General features: G+C 45.5%; 1 long non-coding RNA gene across 3 annotated transcripts in view; it reads left to right on the top strand.

Moving 5' to 3' along the window:
- Positions 1-230: 230 nt before the first annotated feature.
- Positions 231-20,010, top strand: part of LOC140458920 (uncharacterized) — a 30,599-nt gene continuing 10,819 nt past the window's right edge. Inside the window, exons 1-5 of one of the 3 annotated variants that reach the window (XR_011953746.1) lie at positions 231-286; positions 999-1,214; positions 1,326-1,432; positions 6,890-7,015; positions 13,459-13,567. This is a non-coding gene — a long non-coding RNA (uncharacterized lncRNA). The remainder of the gene's footprint in view (positions 287-998; positions 1,215-1,325; positions 1,433-6,889; positions 7,016-13,458; positions 13,568-20,010) is intronic. The other 2 variants (XR_011953747.1, XR_011953748.1) reach the window with 2 other exon arrangements.

Here is a 20,010-nt window from a genome sequence, read left to right as displayed (position 1 = left end):
GGTTATCTCAGAATACAATGGGATATTGATCAGATGGGCCAATGGGCTGAGGACAGGCAGATAGGAATTAATATAGATAGATTAGGTTAGGATATCTGGTTGGCATCGACAGGTGTGATTGATGTCAGCGGCGGACCAATGGAAAGGCAGGGGCGGAGCTGGAGGACCTGGCGGGGCAGTTGGTCCTCCGGCCAATCAGGGAATAAGGACGGGACTAGACTATACCACGTGATCATCCTCGCGGTGGGCGCGGATGTTCAGTGTGTGTGTGTGCGGAGAGCTGTCGGTAAGGAAAGAAATAAACAGCAGGAAGCGGGAGGGAAATGGTGTTGGTATGGTCTGAGAGGTTTTACAATCATTTGCTGCACATCGGAAAATATAAATTTGAAACTTACAGTTCCGTTTTTGCAGCAAACGGGAATATGCCTCGTTGAGTAATCGGCCCGAGTGAGCGCCGCCATCTTTATTCGGGGCAATGATTCACTGGACACGTGCGCGGCCGCCAGCTTTGTAGGGGGCAAAGTTCAGAGGGATGTATGTACAGCCTTCCCTGGTAAAAAGAGTCATAGGGCAGGATTTACACAGAGCACATTCAAACCCAGAGAAATGGACTTTTTTCTGGATTTGTTTCGTCATTCATTTAAATGATTTGGATGTGAATAGAGGCCGTATAGTTAGTAAGTTTGCAGGTGACACCAAAATTGGAGGTATTGTGGACAATGAAGAAGGTTATCTCAGAGTACAGTGGGATATTGATCAGATGGGCCAATGGGCTGAGGAGTGCCAAAAAGGGTTTCATTTAGGTAGATTAGGTTAGGCTATCTGGTTGGCATAGGTTGGACCGAAGAAGTCTGTTTCTGTGTTAGACATCTTTGACTGTGGGATCATAAAAGTGAACTCTGCTCTGGTTCACCTCTGGGTTCTCTGATTATCTAGCTTCTTCAGTCTCTCGTGGGTATATTTTTGCTCTGTATAGTATTTTACTATTACTTTCACAGCTGCTTTGTAAATGAATTGAAAAATGTAGAGCTGGAAAAACACAGCAGCGCAGGCAGCATCCGAGGAGCAGGAGTATCAACGATTCGGCATAAGCCCTTCTTCAGGAATGCAAATGAATTGTCCACTGCTGCCCGGCTCCTGACCGTATGATGTTCCATTATCAGTTTATCTTTTCCACAATATCTTTGACGGTCAAGAATTCTTTTTTCCAATAAGTGAGTGCATTTTCCTTCAATTTTCTGACAGTCAAATACTGCACCATTTTCATTCCCTGTAATTCATATTGCACTCCCTGAAACATCAACTGTGTATTTCTCCTTCCACAGAAACCAGTGATCAATGCCAAAGCCTTGTTGCCTGTGGAGAGGGTGATGTTTGACTTCCTTGTACTGCTGCAGTTTGTGTGGTGAAGGTGCTCCCACAACGTGGTTGGGTAAGAGACATTACAGATTATTCACTCAGCGATATTGAAGAGTAGAAGATATCTGTACAAATCATCATGGTTTTAATTTCACAAAAATATTATTGAGAACTTTTGACATAAGGCTACAGATGGAGAATATTGTGTCCAGTGACCAAAACCATTGCCAAATAAGCAGTTTTTCAAGAATGCCTTAAAGGAAGAAAGTAGATCTTAGAGAGTTAGAGTGGGGATTCCAGACCATGTTCCCTTGGAGTCTATAGAAACAGTCACACAGGTGAACTCAAAACTAAACACATCATTGAGAGTCTGAACTAAAATGAGTTATTGAGATATGAAAAGGTGTGTGGTGCAGGGAGATAGGAATAATTACAGCCAGCAATTAATTCAAAGGTGCGAAAGTAAATTGTTGTCACTTATAAATGGGAGTCTTTTGATTGATCAGCAAGTTTTGGTACAAGTGAGCACTTCGGCAGTCGAGTTTTCAATATTCTTGAGATTATCGGGAGGGTGACTGTGGGATGCTGGCCAGGAGTGGGTTTAGACAATGAAATCGAGTGTTAACAAAAGGAATGAATGAGAGTTTCAGCAAATGAGCTGAGACTGTGGTGAGGTCAGGTGATATCACTGAAGTCGAAATAGTGGACTTGGAGGGGGTCCGGCCTGTCATCCTCACCTCATTCAGCTGTTTGTCAGTTTGTGAATCAAGTGTGTAACAAGCTCAGGAACTGAGTGGCCCTGGCAGAACCCAAAATGGGCATCACTGAGCAGCTGCGTGACAGCACTGTTGATGACACCTTCCATCACGTCACTGCTGAGCGAGTGTGGACTGATGGAGGGGAATTGGCTGAGTTGGATCTGCCCTGTTTTTTTGTGTTGGAACATCCCTGAGCAATGTTCCACAAAGTCGGTAGGTGCCAGTGTTGGAGCAGTACTTGCCTTGGTGGGCAGCAAGTTCTGGAGCACAGACAACATTATTATTGCCAGAATATTGGCAGGGCCCATACCTTTACACTGCTTATCCATTTCTTGATCTGATTTGAAATGAGTTTTCAACCAAGTCGATTCATATCTGTGATGTCAGGGACCAATGGAGAAGGCTCATCCACTTGGCACTGCTGGCTGAAAATCGCTGCTAATGCTGTCCTCTTATCTGTTGCATGAATGTGTGAGACCCCTCCATCAGTAAGGGTGGGGATATCTGTGATGCTTCCACCAGTGAGTTGTTTAATTGTCCATCACTATTCTTGACTAGGTGTGGCAGAACTGCAGAGCTCAGATCTAATCTATTGGCTATGGGATCACTTAGTTCTATTTAGTGTTGCTTGTGGTGTTTGGCATGCAGGTTTGGTAGCTGCACCAGGTTGGCCCTTTATTTTTAGGTATGCCTGGTACTGTTCCTGACATGCTCTCCTGCATTCACCATTGAACCAGGGTTGATTCCCCTGGCTTGATGTTAATGGTTAAGTGGGGGATATCAGGCCATGAGATTTCAGATTGGGCTGGAGTACAGTTCTGCTGCTGTTGTTGGCCCACAGTGAGGCAGAAGTTGCAGGGTCAAGAGGGCTGATTGTGTGGTTGTATTTTCCAGTGCATTGGTAGATGTAATGTGGTCCATCCAGTTTCATTCCTTTGTTGAAACTGTGCAGTGATTAATACAATGAGTGACTTGATGGTCCACTGTCGGGTTTCTTTCCCTCAAGGACATTGTCAATAGCAGAAAAACATCCCCAATGGTTCCATGGCAAACAGTAGATTCTTCATTCCAGTTAATTTTTTCTTGACTTCAGAGCCACCCTCTACCAATTTGGGATTCAAACCTGAACTTCAGTTGTATATTTTAATATTCTTGATAAATACGACAGGTTTGTTCACTTATTTTTAGAATCACTATCACAGGTTTGTTTTTATTTCCAAAACAATAAACAAATGTCCATTATCCTGTCTCCTCCATCCAACAACAAGAGTGAGGAGCACATGGAGTTTCTCTGTCAATAACATTGAAACAATCCGATCAGCTGCCTCTGCTTCTTTCCTCCCTCTCCACAAGCCCACCAAGCCATTCTGCCTCACAAGGATGCTCCTAAGTCCTAAACTTGCATTTCCTAGAGTCCCTTGTCAAGCCTTATTTGAGGTCATCTTGGCCATTTACCCGAGTGTAGCTAAATCATGGACATTCCAAATCTCTGTCTCATCCTCCTGCTTGTCACCGTCATTTCTGCCTGCACCTCCCCCCCACCCCCCGCCTTGCAATTCACAGATATTGTTCCATGAGCTGTCTGTCTGTCTTTTCTGGTTATGTCCTTCTCTCCAATTCTGCTAAAACCTAATATTTGACCTCACCATCATTGGAAAATCCTGCTCCATCTCCACTCTCCCTTTCTGAATTCATTGTATTTGGTGTCCCTCCAGGATCTATCCTTAGTCCGTCCTGTTTCTCACCTACATACTGCCACGAGGTAACATCGCCCAAAAGCACTGTGTTAGGTTTCACATGTACACTGACAATGTCCAGCTCTCCCTCCCCATCATCCCTCTCCATTACTCCACTATTACTCAGTTGTCAAACTGCTTACCACGCTTCGATTAGCTGCAATTCACTCCAATGAAACACCGCAATTGTTAAACCCATTGCCTTCAGATGCTATTCCAAATTCATTTCCCTTACTGCTGTGCCCCTCCCTCTCACTGGGAAGTGTCTACACTCTTCACAATATTGCTTTCATATCTGACCCCAAGGTGTCCTTCTGATCAGACATCTACACAATCACAAACACCAGGAATTCCAATCTCTAAAATGCTGCTTGTCTCCTTCTCACCCCAGCTTCATTGCGACTGAAACCCTAACCTGTGTCGGTGTTGCCTTTAACTTAACAAATCTGAAACAGAATCCTTGATTCCGCGACTGACCCAGAATCTGGTTCAAGACTCACCCGTAATGGGACACATCCTCTCCATATTTACCCTGTCAAACCTCGACAGCATTCTGTATGTTTCAAAGAGATCATCTCTCATTCTTCCAAAGTCCAGTGAGTATATTCCCAACTTATTCAGCCTTTGCTTACAGGATAATCCCTTCAAAACAGGGATCATCCCAATGGATCTTCTCTGAAATGCCTCCAATAAACTGCTCTATTTCATGAACTAAAGTGACCAAATCTGTTCACGTTACTCCAGATGTGGTCTCAGTTGCCATTTGTTTAGTTGCCCGAAGGTATATACTCCAAACTCTTATATTGCAAACTCTTTGAAATAAGGGACAGCATTCCATTCCCCTTCCTGATTCCATGTTGTAACTGTGTGCTCGCTTTCTGTGTTTCCTGCTCATTTTCCCCCAGTCCCCTTGTGGTGCAGCTTTCTACAGTTTATCCCAAGTTATACTCTATTTGCCAACTTGTTGCCCAGGTTTCCTGTGAATATCTCTCTGTAAACTGTTTATAATCCTTTTGGAACTTTCCTGTTATGCTTTTTCTCGGAGATTTCCCCCCTCATTATTCGAAACATGTACTGTGAGCACTGGGCAGTGGGAAGCATGCTCAGTTGCTATCTTTCAGGGATACTCTGTTTCATGACTGGTAGGACCTTGTTGCCCATTGGTCAGAATGGAGACAACTTGCCCATCAAGGTGCATGAGCCTTCCACACCCCCATGTCTTATTGATGAGGCACAGCGGCAGAACGGAAGGAAAGAAAAGGAAGGAAATCCTGCTCTCCACATCTCACTGAATCTTGGGACATTCTGTCTCATGTTCAGTCACATGAAGTCCCAAGGTGGAAACTCATCAATACCCACATAGATTTGCCCTTGAAGTTCCTGCTAACCTCCGCCAGGGGTAATGTGTACAGTCCTCCTGGGCCAGGAGGAGGGGATTGTATGAGTTTCAAACTTGAACTGACAGTGACGGATTTTATAAACTTGTATTACAGGCAGATATTCAGATGGTAATCTCCGTCACTCTAACGCCAAACTCTGACAGAATTACTCCATTCATCAGGACCTGGATATTCATATTGTGTGAGAGTATTGTGTTCCAGATCAATACCATTTGCTGAATAAAAGATCTCCTTTGAATCAAACCATCCTCTCAATAGATCTTCCCAAATCTTCAACATGTGTCCTGTAACCCTTGTATAATGAGCTGATGGGTCTAAGGTTTATTATTACAACGTGTAACTTTTGTAAACCACTTTGTCACAGCTCGCCAAATTTCCTTTGCTACAAGGAGAACTCCTCAGTTTCCCCAAACCCCTGATTCCCCAATGTCTGTTTTCTCTCTATAAGGTACACATCAGGATTGTGTTGGAACATTCTCCACTTGCCTGCATCAGTGCACCCCCCCCGCCCCAACAATATTAAAGAAAGTGAACATCCTCCAGGGTAAAGCACTGTACCTGAGTGGTTTCCCATCCACCACCTTCAGCATTCCCTTTCCCCACCCTCGAGGGACAGTGGCATCACTGTGTAAAAGACCAAGTCAGCATTGTCCTACCCGACCATAGGACTGCTCTCTCATTATAGAGAGATATCTGGTAGTGGTTAACCTGAATATTACCACAGCACATGCAAGGGGAGAGGTTGAAAAGGAGAGTCCATTAATTGCGGATGGTTATTCTTGATGTGTATTAGCAACACACATGTCACGTGAACAATTAGTGTTAAAAAAGCCCCACAAATTCTGCAACTAAAATCCCCCATTCCTTGAACCATCCTGGTAAATCTCCTGTGCCCCGTCTCAGGGACCCTGCCATCCTTCACAATGTGTGGGCGATCTCTGGTTCGCACAGACCCAGCTGCTCTGAACCCTGTGGGTGATAGCATAGAGCAACAGTTGCACTAAACCTCACTGTCTGGAAGAGAGTGAGAGACAGAAATCCCGAAGGCATTTAAAATCTATTTAGGAACACACTTGCAATGCCAAGGCTGACAGGTCTATGGGCTCTGTGCTGGAAAATGGAATTAAAATAGTTAGCTGGGAGATTTCTTTACAGCATAAACCCAATGGACCACAAAACCGTTTTCCATCCTGTAGACCACAGACGCGTAATATAGGAATATGACAAGCCACAAATAGCAACCGGGTCAGAGAAGGTGATATTAGAATAGGTGATACGTGATTGATTAATGTTTTTTGGAGGAAAATGTGACAGAGGTTAAGCGGGACATTGTGGAGCTCAGGGTGCAGGAATCTGAAATAGAAATGGGTTATCCTGAAGGCTGGAATTAAAGAAAGGCACATCACAGAGATTTGTGAGGGTGGAAAAGATTAAAGATAGAAAGTGTGTTGAGACTGGAGGAGATTAGAGGTTGGAGGATGTTGCAGAGATTGAGATGTTTTTGATCCCAGAGATAGTGATAGTTCTGAGGCTAGAGAGGAATTACAGAGATAACGATGAGTTGTTCGCTTTCCCAACACTACCTCTTTACTGATAATGATTGTTTCTCTGTCATCATCTGCCACATCCTCCATAGGCCTGCGACAATGAGAGTACACAGACAGTATGTTCCTGTTAAGGCCAAGGCTGGGAGGCGTCGAGAATGCTGCATGACCTGAGAAATTGAGGCTCTGGTCAAGAAAATGAAGGAAGGATATGGCAGGTACAGACCCCACTGTGTTTGTGTGAATCCATAGAGGACGATAAGGGCAGTCGGAGTATACTCACGGGAAACCAGGAGGCAAAAAAGGGGACATGAGATAGCTTTGGGAAATAGGTTTAAGGAGAATCCAAAGAGATTCTACAAATACACTAAAGAGAAAAGAATAACTAGGCAGAGAATAGCCACCCTCAAAGATCAACAAGACTGTCTATGGAACAGCAGGAGGTGGGAGAGATTTTAAGTATTTGATGTCAGATTTTAATGAAAGGGGATATGAAAGTTAGAGAAGTTGGACAAATAAATAGTGATAACTTGGCAAGTGTACATATTACAGAGGAGGAGGTACTGGATGTCTTAAAATGCATAAAGGTGGATAAATCCCTGGAATCTGATCAGGTGTATCCCAGAACTTTGTGGGTAAATAGGGAAGCTTTTGCCGGGCCCCTCGCTGCGATATTTGTATCATCGATCGCCACAGGTGAGGTGCTGGAAGATGGGTGCCAGTATTTGAGAAAGGTGGTAAGGAAAAGCCAGGGAACTATAGACCGGTGAGCCTGAAGTCAGTGGCAGAGAAGTTGTTGGAAGGGATTCTCAGGGACAGGATTTACATGTCATTGGAAAGGCAAGAAATGATTCGGGAGAGTCAGTATGGCTTTGTGCATTGAAATCAGTACCTTGGACTTGAGAAAGACACAAGGTTTCACATAACACACTGGTTAGCAGGTTCAATACCATAGAATTCTGGCGGAACTAGCTGTTTGAATACGGAATTGGCTGGAAGGTCAACGAGTCAGAGATGGACAGCACAGAAACAGAGACCCGTCGGTCCAACCAGTACATGCTGATCAGATATCCCAATGTAATCTAGTCCCCCCTGTCAGCACCCGGCCCATATCCTTCCTATTCATATACACATGAAGATGCCTTTTAAATGTTGCAATCGTAATGGCCTCCACCACTTCCTCTGACAGCTCATTCCATACACGTCCCACCCTCTGTGTGAAAACGTTGCCTCTCAAGTCTCTTTAAAGTCTTTCCCCTCATACCATAAACCTATGCCCTCTTGTGCTGGAATCCCCGACGCCAGGGAAAAGACTTTTTCTATTTATCCTACACATGCACCTCATGTTTTTATATACATCGATAAGATCACCTCTCGGCCTCCGACGCTGCAGGGAAAACAGCCCCAGTCTATTCAACCTCTATTTAACCCCCCAGCCTATCTCAAATCCTCCAACCCTGGCAACATTCTTGTAAATCTTTTCTGAACCCTTTCAAGTTTCACAACATCCTTCCAATAGGAGGGTGACCAGATTTGTACGCAACATTCCAAAAGTGGCCTAACCAATGTCCTGTACAGCTGCAACATGATCTCATAACTCCTGTACTCAATACTTAGTCCGATAAAGGCAAGCATTCCAAATGCCGCCTTCACTATCCTATCTACCTGCACTCCAAGGTCTCTTTGTTCAGTAACACTCCTCAGGACCTTACCATTAAGTGTATAAGTCCTACTAAAATTTGTTTTCCCAAAATGCCACTCCTCAGCCCATTCACCCATCTGATCAAGATCCCATTGTACTCTGAGGTAATCTTTTTCACTGTCCACTACACCTCCAGTTTTGGTGTCAACTCACTAACTTTACCTCCTATGTTCACATTCGAAGTCATTGATATAAATGACGAAAGGTAGTGGATCCAGCAGTGATCCTTGTAACACTCCACTCGTCACAGGCCTCCAGTCTGAAAAGCGACCCTCCATCACCACCCTCTGTCTTCTGCCTTTGAGCCAGTTCTGTATCCAAATTGTTAGTTCTCCCTGTATGCCATGAGCTCTAACCTTGCTGAGCAGTCAGTGTCATAGTGGAGGGTACTTTTTGGACTGGAAGCCTGTGATGAGCAATATGCTGTCAGGCTGGGTGCTGGGTCCACTGCTTTTTGCCATTTATATAAATGATTTCTATGTGAATATAGGAGCTATGGTTAGTAGGTTTACAATAGACGCCAAAATTGGAGGTGCAGTGGACAGCAAAGTTACCTGAGAGTACAATGAGACTCCGATCAAATGGGCTGAGGAGTGGCAGATGCAGTTTAATTTAGATAAATGTGAGGTTCTTCATTTTGGAAAAGCAAATCAGGGCAGGACTTCTACACTTAATGGGAAGGTCCTGGGGAGTGTTGCTGAACAAAGAGATCTTGGAGTGCAGGTTCATAATTCCTTGAAAGTGGAATCATAGATAGGCAGGGTAATGAAGAAAGTGTTTGGTGTACGTGCCTTTATTGGTCAGTGCATTGCGTACAGGAGTTGTGACGTCATTTTGCAGCTGTACAGGACATTCATTCAGCCACTTCTGGAATTCTGCTTTCAGTCCTGGTCTCCCCGCTATTGGAATGATATTGTGAAACTTGAAAGGATTCAGAAAAGATGCAAAGGTGTTGCCAGGGTTGAGGGATTGAGCTATAGGGAGAGGCTGAATAGACTGAGGCTGTTTTCACTGGAGAATCGGATGCTGAGAGGTGACCATAGAGGTTGATAAAATCATTAAGGGCAAACAGCCAGGATCTTATTCCTGTTTAGGTGAGTCCAAAACTAGAAAGCACAGGCATGAGGGAAAAGATTGAAAAGGGATATTAGGGGCAAAGTTTCAAGCTGAACGTGGCACGTGTATGGAATGAGCTGCCAGAGAAAGTGTGGAGGCCGGTACAGTTACAACATTTAAAAGGCATCTCATTGGATATGTGATTGGGAAAGGTTTAGAAGGTTATGGGCCAAGGGCTGGCATATGGGACGAGATTAATTTAGGATATCTGGTCGGCATGGACAAGTTGAACTGAAGGGTCTGTATCTGTGCTGTACATCTCTATGATGCTAATAAATTAAAATTAAGATAGGTTTCTCTTTTATGGAGAGTTACCAGAAGGCCAGACAATTCTCCTTAGAGCTGAGAAGGTTAAGCAGTGATTTTGACCAGGAGTTGATTTGTTTCCAGGGTATTTCATTTACAGAGAGACAGAGTGAGAAATTTTTAACGTCACAATTTTTAGTAACTATTTTCAGGTGACTGGCAAATAATGCAAAGAAAAATGTCAAGATTTTTTTACTCAGTAAGTTCTGAGCATCTGGAACAGTTTGACCAACAGCTGGATGCAGATTCAGTAGCTATTGTCAAAACAATTTTGAAATTTAACATTTTTAAGGAAGGATTTGGAGGGCTATGTCCAAATGGGAGGTGAGTTGTGATAGACTGGCACCATCTCCAGAGGAAGAGAGTACAGCCCCAATGGGCTGAATAGCCTCCAGTCCCTGTGCTCTGTGATACTGACCCATTCACTGTGAATGATGAAGCTCATCGCAGGGCAGAGCCGTAGAGATGTACAGCATGAAAATAAACCCTTTGGTTAAACTGGTCCATGCTGACCAGATATCCCAACCTAATCTAGACCCATTTGCCAACACTTGGCACATATCACTCTACACCCTTCCTATTCATATTACCATCCAGATGCCAAATCGTTTAATTGTACCAACATCCTCCACTTCCTGACAGAAGATTCCATACACGCACCAACCTCAGTGGGGAAAAATATTGTCCCTCAGATCCATTTTAAATTCTTCCCCTCTCATCTTAAACCTACACCCTCTCATTCTCGACTCCCCGACCCCGGGGAAATGACCTTGTCTATTTATCCTACCCAGGCCCCTCATGGTTTTATAAACCTCTATGAGGTCACCCCTCAGCCTCTGATGCACCTGGGAGGATCCCACCACTCGGGTCACAATGGGGCCTGGCTGATTGACACAGCTTCAAACCAATAGGAGAGTTGGCATGATCCTCCAGCCAATGGGAGTGAATGAGGGGTGGGTCCAGCAGGCCAACACATGACCATCAGCTTTGCAGGCGCAGTGTCACTGTGAGGGGGGACTGAATGTGAAGGAGTGGGAGAGACAGCAGATACTGGGAGAGAGATGGAGTTAGTGTGGACTGGGAAGGTTGATAAACACTGTTTCAGTCTGCTGGACCTGAATTAGATACTCCGGGTAAATTAGAACCACAAGAACTTCGGATGCTGTAAATCACACACAACAACCAGAAGGTACTGGAAAAGCTCAGCAGATCTGGCAGCATCTGTGAAAAGAAATCAGTTCGCATTTTCGATCCAGTGATGCTTCCTCAGGAACTGATGTTACTGAGAAAAAAAGAGTCTGTTTTTACGCAGAAGGTAGGGATTAAGGAGTAAATGATAAGCGTGGATAGAGTCCAAAGAGAGAGATAGGAGCAGTTGGACAGAGGAGTGAATAACGATCGGACGGGGGGGAGAGTGAATAGCTGTTTATGGGGACTGTTAGTGGCTAACCATAGGTAGTGTGTAATGGCAGGCTACGTAATAACAAGGCCTGGTATGTGGGGTAGGGGGCAAAGACACTAGGACGTGGGAGAGTTCAGGACCTAAAATTATTGAATTTGATGTTGAAGCCAGAGGGTTGCAGGGTTCCCGATTGGGAGATGAGGTGTTGTTCTTCCAGTTAGTGTTAAAATGTGGTGCTGGAAAAGCACAGCAGGTCAGGCAGCATCCAAGGAGCAGGAGAATTGATGTATTGGGCATGTCAGCACTTCATCAGAAATGTGGGTGGGGGAATACGGCTGAGAGATAAATAGGGAGGGGTGTTTGGGGTTGGGGGAAGCAAGCTAGGGAGGCAATAGGTGGTTGTAGATGGAGGGTAGTGGTGAGAGGGTGGAATGGATAATTGGAAAGGAAGATAGACAGGTGGGACTGTTCAAGAGGCCAGTGCCGAGTTGGAGGGTTGAATCTGAGATCAGGTGGGGGGTGGGGGATGGGAGATGAGGAAACCTTCATGCTGTGTGGTTGAAACTTCCCAAGATGGAAGATCAGGTGTTCTTCCTCCAGGTGTCGGGTGGCTCGGATTTGGGGATGGAGGACTTGCATGTCCTTGGCAGCGTGGTGACGGAGGGGGTGGGGGGGAAACCAAAGTGGTCGACTACAGGGCGGTGGGGTTGGTTGGTGCATGTGTCCCAGAAATGTTCCATGGAATATTCCACAATTTGGCGTCCTGAGAGCAAGGGACACAATCGGTGAGGTGTTTGGGTGGGCAGGGAAATCTCTGCTGGATGTAGGAGGATCCAGTGGTGTCTTGGATGGAGTTAAAGGGAAGGTGTGGGCACAGGTTTTCCACCTCTTGCAGTGGCAAGCGAAGGTGCTTAGAGTGGAGTGTGGGTTGGTGGGGAGTGTGGATCTAACGTGGAAGTCACAGAAGGTATGGTCTCTGTGGAATGCTGAAAGGGGTGGGGAGGGAAATATATCTCAGGGGGTTGGATCTGATGGTGGAAAGAGCAGAGGATGATGGGTTGTATCTGGGTGGAAGGTGAGGATGGTGGGATTCCATCTTTGTTGCATTTGAAGGGGTGGGGTTCAAGGGCAGTGGTGTGGGAAGTGGAGGAGATACACTGGAGGGCATTGTTGACCACATGGGAGGGGAAATTGCAGTCCTTGAAATAGGAAGCCATTTGGTATGTTCTGAAGTGTTCTTCCAGCTTGCATCAAACTTCACTGGAACACTGCAGTAAGCATGAGACAGAGATGTTGGACAGGGAACAGTCTTGTGTGTTAATGAGCAGGCAACTGGAAGCTCAGGGTCTTTTTTGCAGCACAATGTAGATCATCAGCCACCATTTCCACCACCGCCACTGAGATGCGAGAAGGTTCCTGTCTCCTCCATTAACAGCTTTCCACCTTCCCACTCCTTTGTCTTTCCAAATGTTCCTGTGTCTCTTTGGGCTCTGTCCCCACCTATTATTTACTCTTTAACCCCTATCTCCTGTAGCCCAAAGATCTGTAGGTTCGGTGAATTGGCCCAGCTAAGGTTCCCGTAGGGTTCAGGGATGTGCATTAGTTCGGGGGAAATGGAGAGTAATAGAGTAGGAGAATGGGTCTGGGTGGGATAAACTTCGGAGGGTGGGTGTGGAATTGTTGGGCCAAAGGGCCCGTTTCCTGAAGGGATTCTAATTTTCCCAGCTGTCATCGGTTCTGAGGAAGGGTCACTGGACCCATGATGACCCATGGTGTGTGTAGAAGGCGGAAAGGGGAAAGTGGCAGCAGAAACCGGATGAAATGTATCAGTGTAGACTGGGAGGGTTTAGTTACACTCTGGGCAGGTAGTTAGTCTGAATTAGAAACTCTTGGTCCCACGTTTGCAGCAAAGGGGAAGATGGCTTGGGCCTCAGGTAGTGAGAAGTCCTGGGTTATGGCCACCATCTTTATTTGGGGCAAGGTACAGCAAGGAGCATGAATGTGTCCTCTTCCTGGGTGGGGGCGGGGTGATTTGAAGAGGAGCATTTACACATCAAACACATACCAAGAGAAGTGTTTGTCTTCACTATTTATCTTGCACTGACTGAGCTTTGTTTTGTGAATTCATTTTATAGGATATTAATTGAGGATAATTGAGACTGGGATCTCAATAAACAAGTTTCTCCAGATAGCAGAGTCCTCAGGATCTGAATATCATTGGGATTTAACTGTGGAACGAGAAAGGTTTGTCTGTTCTGTCTGTGGGAAAATATATCTTCAATATTTTTGTCAAGCCAAAAGCAGAACGATGTTCAAGTTCATGGTTGGATCATCCTTTGGGTATGTGTTCAATTCTTGGCCCTCTAGCTGTGGAAGGAGGTATTGGCCTGAGAGAGAGCACAGATTTATCCAAATTACACCTCGTCTTTTTGCAGGAGCTGTCAGATTTAGTCTCACTCATCCACTTTATAATGTTAATCTGTAAACTCCCGACTTCCAATTCTCTGCAAATTTCTCGTGGACTCAAATTCCAGCACCATTTCAGGTGGAACGTTCCAGATTCTGACAACTGTCTGTTCATTCAGAAACTGCTGAAGTCCATTTTGACTCTGGGGTTACAAAGGGCTGAATTGAAAGATGCAATGCTGGTCTGAGCTCCCATTGAGATGCATTGGAACAGTACAGGCGGCTGAGGGAAGTGTAGGTGTGAGCAGACAATGAAAATGACAGGGCTGCACTGTGAGGGCTGCTTGGCTCAATGAGAGTGTTCTGGAGTTGGGTGTAAATAGTGAGGTGAGACAGGGAGAAGGTGAAGCTGAAACTCAGTTTTAGTTCAGGCCGTTCAGGAATTCACAGTCCCAATGGAAACAGCCAGTTTGTCAGTGATACCTGTGGAGTATTTAAGTTTTTAAAGTATGACATATCAGCTTAAGTAAAGATATTTTTTTGTTATTATAATGGACATGTTTGAAGTGAAGGAAGGTTACTCACTCATTTAAATTCTCTTAATGGGAATAACTAGATGAATGTAGAGAGACGTTGTGACAGGAGCCCTCAGACCTGTGGTGTGCTCCTCTTGTACAATGTGGGAAATAAGGGCCGCTTCCAGTGTCCCTGACGGCTATGTGTGCAGGAAGGGTTCCCATCTGCAGTTACTGGGAAACTGCTTTTCAAAGCTGGAGCTGAGAGTAGACTCACTGTGGAGCATCTGCAATACTGAGTATGTTATGGACAGCACGTTTAGTGAGTTAGTCACACTGCAGGTGAGGGTTACACAGGCAGAAAGGGAATGGGTGAACATCAGATCGAGTAAAAGGCTCAGGAAGTGAGTACAGGAGTCCCCTGTTGTTATCCCCTTCTCATACAGATACTGTATACCGCTTGGGATTCTGTAAGGGCAGGAATGGGTGGGGTGGCTTCTTGGGAAATCAGCATCAGCCAGGTTCATGACACCACCGAGAGCTCTGCTGATGAGACCAAGAGGAATGATAGTGGCAGGGTTATAATGACAGGGGATTCAATAATCAGGGGTACAGCCTGGCACTTCTGTGCCCACAGACATGAATCCAGGATGGGATGTAATCTCCCTGGTGCCAAGATCCATGATATCATGGAGTGGCTGCAGGACGTTCTGGAGCTGGAGGGTAAACAGCCCATGGTGGTGCAACACACAGATACCAACGACATCGCTAAACAGAGGGATGAGGGCCTGAAAGCTGGATATAGGGAGAGCAGAGATACATTAAAATGTAGCTCCTGAAATGTAATAATGTCAGACTTACTCCCAGTGCCATGTGCTAATGAGAGCAGGAATGAGAAGGTAGATCAGCTGGATGTGTGGCTGGGGTAATGGTGTAACCAGAGAAGGGTTATGATTCTTCAGGCACTGGGACCGTTTCGGGGACGGACCTGTACCAGCCTGACCGGTTACCCCCGGGCAGAGCTGAGACACATCCGTTGGGACTTTTACCAGTTCTATTGGTGAGTTTGTAACTAGTCTGGCAGGGGAATGGGAACTAAAGTGTAGGCTTAGATGGGTCAGATTCAGGACAGGGAATGGGAGGTAGAATATTAGTGATTTTTAGATTAGATTAGATTACTTGCAGTGTGGAAACAGGCCCTTCGGCCCAACAAGTCCACACCGCCCCGCCGAAGCGTAACCCACCCATACCCCTACATCTACATCTACCCCTTACCTAACACTACGGGCAATTTAGCATGGCCAATTCACCTGACCTGCACATCTTTGTGACTGTGGGAGGAAACTGGAGCACCCGGAGGAAACCCACGCAGACACAGGGAGAACGTGCAAACTCCACACAGTCAGTCACCTGAGGCGAGAAATGAACACGGGTCTCTGGTGCTGTGAGGCAGCAGTGCTAACCACTGTGCCGCCCACTAATGTAGTTAGCGGCTCAGAAAGCCAAAGGAAAGGAGGATTAAACGAAGATTGAGTCCCTCTTCATCCATCAGTCCTGACATCCCAGGAAGGTGAGTCAACAAAATCTGGAGCTTTGTACATGTCGATGACTCTGTGCTTCAGCAAAATGGTGGAAATCTGCAATAAAAACAAAAAGCGCTGGAGATCCTCAGCAAGTCTATCAGCATCTGAAATGGTGACAGATGCAGGAAACATTGCAGCTTTGAAGTGTTTAGATGATCACACCAAGCACTACAATATTGGTTACATGCTGAGTGCCAGAACGTGGAACTAGCATAAATAGGTGCTTGATGACCAGCATGAATACGATGGGGCTGGAAAGGTGACGTTTCGGGTCAGGGCTATTTATCAAGACTGACAAAGGGTCCTGACCCAAAACATCAACCTTCCTTCTCCTCTGATGCTGCCTGACCTGCTGCACCTCCCCAGGTCCACTTTGTACAGACTCTGACTTCCAGCATCTGCAGTCCTTAACTATCTTCCCATCCCAGGACTCATCTGGTGATCCTCCTTTACACACTCTCAATAACCAGGAGAGCCTTCCTTGGAAAAGGGGAACAAAGGTGTATACAGTACTCCAGGTGTGGTCTCACCAAGGCCCTTCCAGAAAGGGATCCCTGTCCCCATCTTATCCATAATGGTCATCAAGCACACATGCCTGGTGTGATCATCTCAACACTTCTTCAAGGCTGCAATGTTTCCTGCATCTGTCACCATTTCAGATGCTGCCAGACCTGCTGAGGATCTCCAGCGCTTTCTGTTTTCTCTGTTATAGAGTATTGAAAGGGGGGATTTGCAGTTGAGAAATTCAAATTGAACTTCATGTTACTTGATCCGTGCCGATCTGAATATCATTGGCCTTTTCATCTGGAAGGAAAGGTGTGTATTCTGTCCGTGGGTGAATATTTCAAATGTCAGTGTGACTGGAAAAGTACTGAGACAGCGAAGTCCATGTTAGTGTGGGGTCTTGGTTTTTGAAAGTCTAAAAAATCATGGCACATTTCCCTGGAATAGTCAAGCCACAGATTGGTTTTGTATGAGGACAATTAGCCATGAAACCAGAAAGACCAAAGGATTCCTGCATCATGGAAAAATCTATGAAAATGGGATTGTTGTAATGGAGTGAATTATGTAATCCATTGGTGTTGTCACATCGGTTCCAGCGCCGTAGGGAAACACGGGAAATGTGATGAATGCAGTGTAGGTTTCAGTTATTCAACTGGAAAGGTGAAGAAGAAATTTACAAGGATGATGCCAGGTCTCAGGAGTCTGAGGTACAGGGAGAGGTTGGACAAGTGAGGACTTTTTTGTTTAGAGCAGAGGACACTGTGGGGGAATATTTTATAGAAGTGTATAAGACCATGAGAGGCATGGGTAAGGTGAATGAACTCGGTCTTTTTCCCAGGGACTCAAGTGTTGGAGGGCATCAGGTTAAAGTTAGAGGAGAAAGAATACATGGGAAACTGAGGGGCAACTGTTCTACACAAAGGTGGTATGTATATGGAATGAGCTGCCAGTGGAAGTGGTTGAGGTGGGTATATTAACAACAAGTGAAAGACATTTGGACAAATACATGGATAGGAAAATTTCAGAAGCAGATGGGCCAAGTGCAGGGAAATGGGGTTAGTGTGGATGGACATTCTGATTGGCATGGGCCAGTTTGGGCCAAAGGGCCTGTCTCTGCTGCAGGATGCTATAACTCTAAGTGCATTTGCTATTTCTCCCCCTAATTCTGTTGGTATCATGGTATGTATTCTATCAGGGCAAGGAGACTTGTTTACCTTTAGCTCCATTAGCTTGCCCAGCTCTAACTCTTTCACGATCATGGTTATTATCTAGGTCCTCACCTTCCTCAGTCTCCTTATCAATTACTGGCATGTTCTTCGTATCCTCCACTGTGAAGCCTGACTGCTGTGTGCTCATATTCCTGAACCCTGCTGGATAGGAATAACCAGGCACAGAACTCTGAGAGGTCTTCTTTGAGTCTTTTATTGATGAAACATGGCAGTTACATGGATAGTGTACATGCAAAACACCTCCAGGCAGCATCAGGTAACTCCCCGCCTGTCGGATGTGCCACTCCCATTCTTAAACCTTTGTGGTTTGGGACCTTGAATAGAGACTGTCTCTCAGTATTATCTCCATGGCAACGGCAGTTAGAAAGTCGAGGTCAGTTCAGCACTTTGTGGTTAACCACCCCCGCCCCCCCAACGCCCCCGTGGCTCCCTCAAGTACCTGACAGGCAGTTCAGTTTCCGTGGGGCTCTCTATCAGGATGCTGATGTGCAGGAGCCAGGGTTGGGGTGGGGTGGACAAAGTTAAAAATCACGCAACACCAGGTTCTAGTCCAACAGGTTTATTTGGAAGTACAAGCTTTTGGAGTGTGCTGTGATTTTTAACTTGATCAGGATTATCTCTATGGTAACAGTTAAGTGCTTCAACAATTACAGAGGCCATGTGTTCCCCACACAATAGGTTCCCCTCGAGCAGTGTAAACTGCTATTCTGTCCCTGGGGATAGCTACTCATCACTTTTTATCCCCAAATCCATCATGCTTTCTGTTGATCTTTGAGGTTTTAAAATCTCTGAATTTATCCTTGGTCTTTGCCAATTTGTATGCCTTCTACTTCAATTTCATAGACTCCCTTATTGCCTTAGACATGGCAGATTACTCCTTTTCCTACAGTCCTTCCTTTTCACTGATATATACTTTTGCTGAGAAATTTGAAAAATTACTTTGATATTCCTCCACTGTCTGAGAACTGTCCCACAGTAAAGTCTTTGCTTCCAGTCTGCATTAGCCAACTCCTGCCTCATCCTATTGTAGTCTCCTTCGTTTAAGCACAGGATCTTGGGATTGGATTTAATCTTCCCGCTTTCCATCTGTGTTCTAAATTCTATCAGACTTATCACAAGTCTTTTTATCAGATTATGAGGTGAGACGATGTTTCCTGGGAGTTTTGGGTTTCATTGTCAGCGACCACCTTGGCTTTGTAATAAAGTACAGGATAGATATTCACAACACAAGGTCTAAAATCATAAATCACTGTCTCCCCTCAGTTTAAAATTGCAAAATCATTATCTCCTACACGCTTCCTCACTATCTAAGTTTGGAACACTAATCCACCTGACTATCCTGCTGTTTCTGAAGATCTCCTTTGGTGAAGATGGTGAGTTTTGGATTCATCTTTCTGGTTATTACTGTAAGAAGATAAGCACTGGGCACAGGAGAGGCAATGCAGCCCTTCGAACCAGCTCCACCATTTAATACAGTGATGATTGAGCTCACCTCTGTCTCAACTGGATTTTCCTGCCAGCTCTCTCTCACCCTTCAACCCATTGTAAATTCAACAACTGTATCTCTTCATTAAATTGGCTCATTGTCCTGGCATCCACCGCATTTTGAAAAGGGAATTCCACAGATTCACAACACATCGAGATAAGTACATTCTTCCTCATGAGGATAGAATAGAGTCCCTATAGTGCAGAAACAGGGTATTCATCCATCGATTCCACACCAACCCTATGATGAGCATCCCATTCAGACCCACCCATTCCCTGTAACCCTGCATTTCCCGTGGCTAATTGCCTAACCAGCACATGCATGGACCCTGTGAGCAATTTGGCCTGACCAATCCACCTAACCTGCACATCTTTGGACTGTGGGAGGAAACTGGAGCACCGAACAAAACCATGCAGACATGGGAAGAATGTGTAAACTCCACACAGTTGCCTAACGCTGGAATCAAACCCGGGTCCCTGACGCTGTGAGGCAGCAGTGCTCGCCACTGAGCCACCTCTGCTTAAAATCTGCTGCCCATTATTACCCTCCCCACCCCACAATTGGCTGAATGTATATTCCTTACGTCAGAAGTCCGGGTGTCTAAGTGGATGTCTCAGTAAATCCCAGTGACAGCCCACATGTCCTGTGTGTCTGAATAGATATCCTATAGACAACACCCTCCAGCCCACACTTTCTTTCACTTTCCAGGGGCAGGTCCCCAGAGGCTTCATGGGGACTACAACTCCCACAAGCCCTGAGGCAGGGACCACACGTGTGTGGGGAAACCCAGCCATGTACATGGACAGAATGTGGACGGGTTTTGGAGCATGTTCTTTGGGGTAACTAGCAGAAAGCATTTCACACTGTGAATGGCTGGAGAAGGGACGCATCTGCCTATAATATTGATCTGTTGGGGGGGTCAAAGTGACACTACGCCTAGATGGGACCAAGTTCCATTCGCAAC

This window comes from Chiloscyllium punctatum, chromosome 34 (genome assembly GCF_047496795.1).
Source record: "Chiloscyllium punctatum isolate Juve2018m chromosome 34, sChiPun1.3, whole genome shotgun sequence".
NCBI classification, from domain to species: domain Eukaryota; kingdom Metazoa; phylum Chordata; class Chondrichthyes; order Orectolobiformes; family Hemiscylliidae; genus Chiloscyllium; species Chiloscyllium punctatum.
The sequence above is the reverse complement of the archived record's forward strand: the minus strand, read 5'-3'. Positions and strand labels throughout refer to the sequence as shown.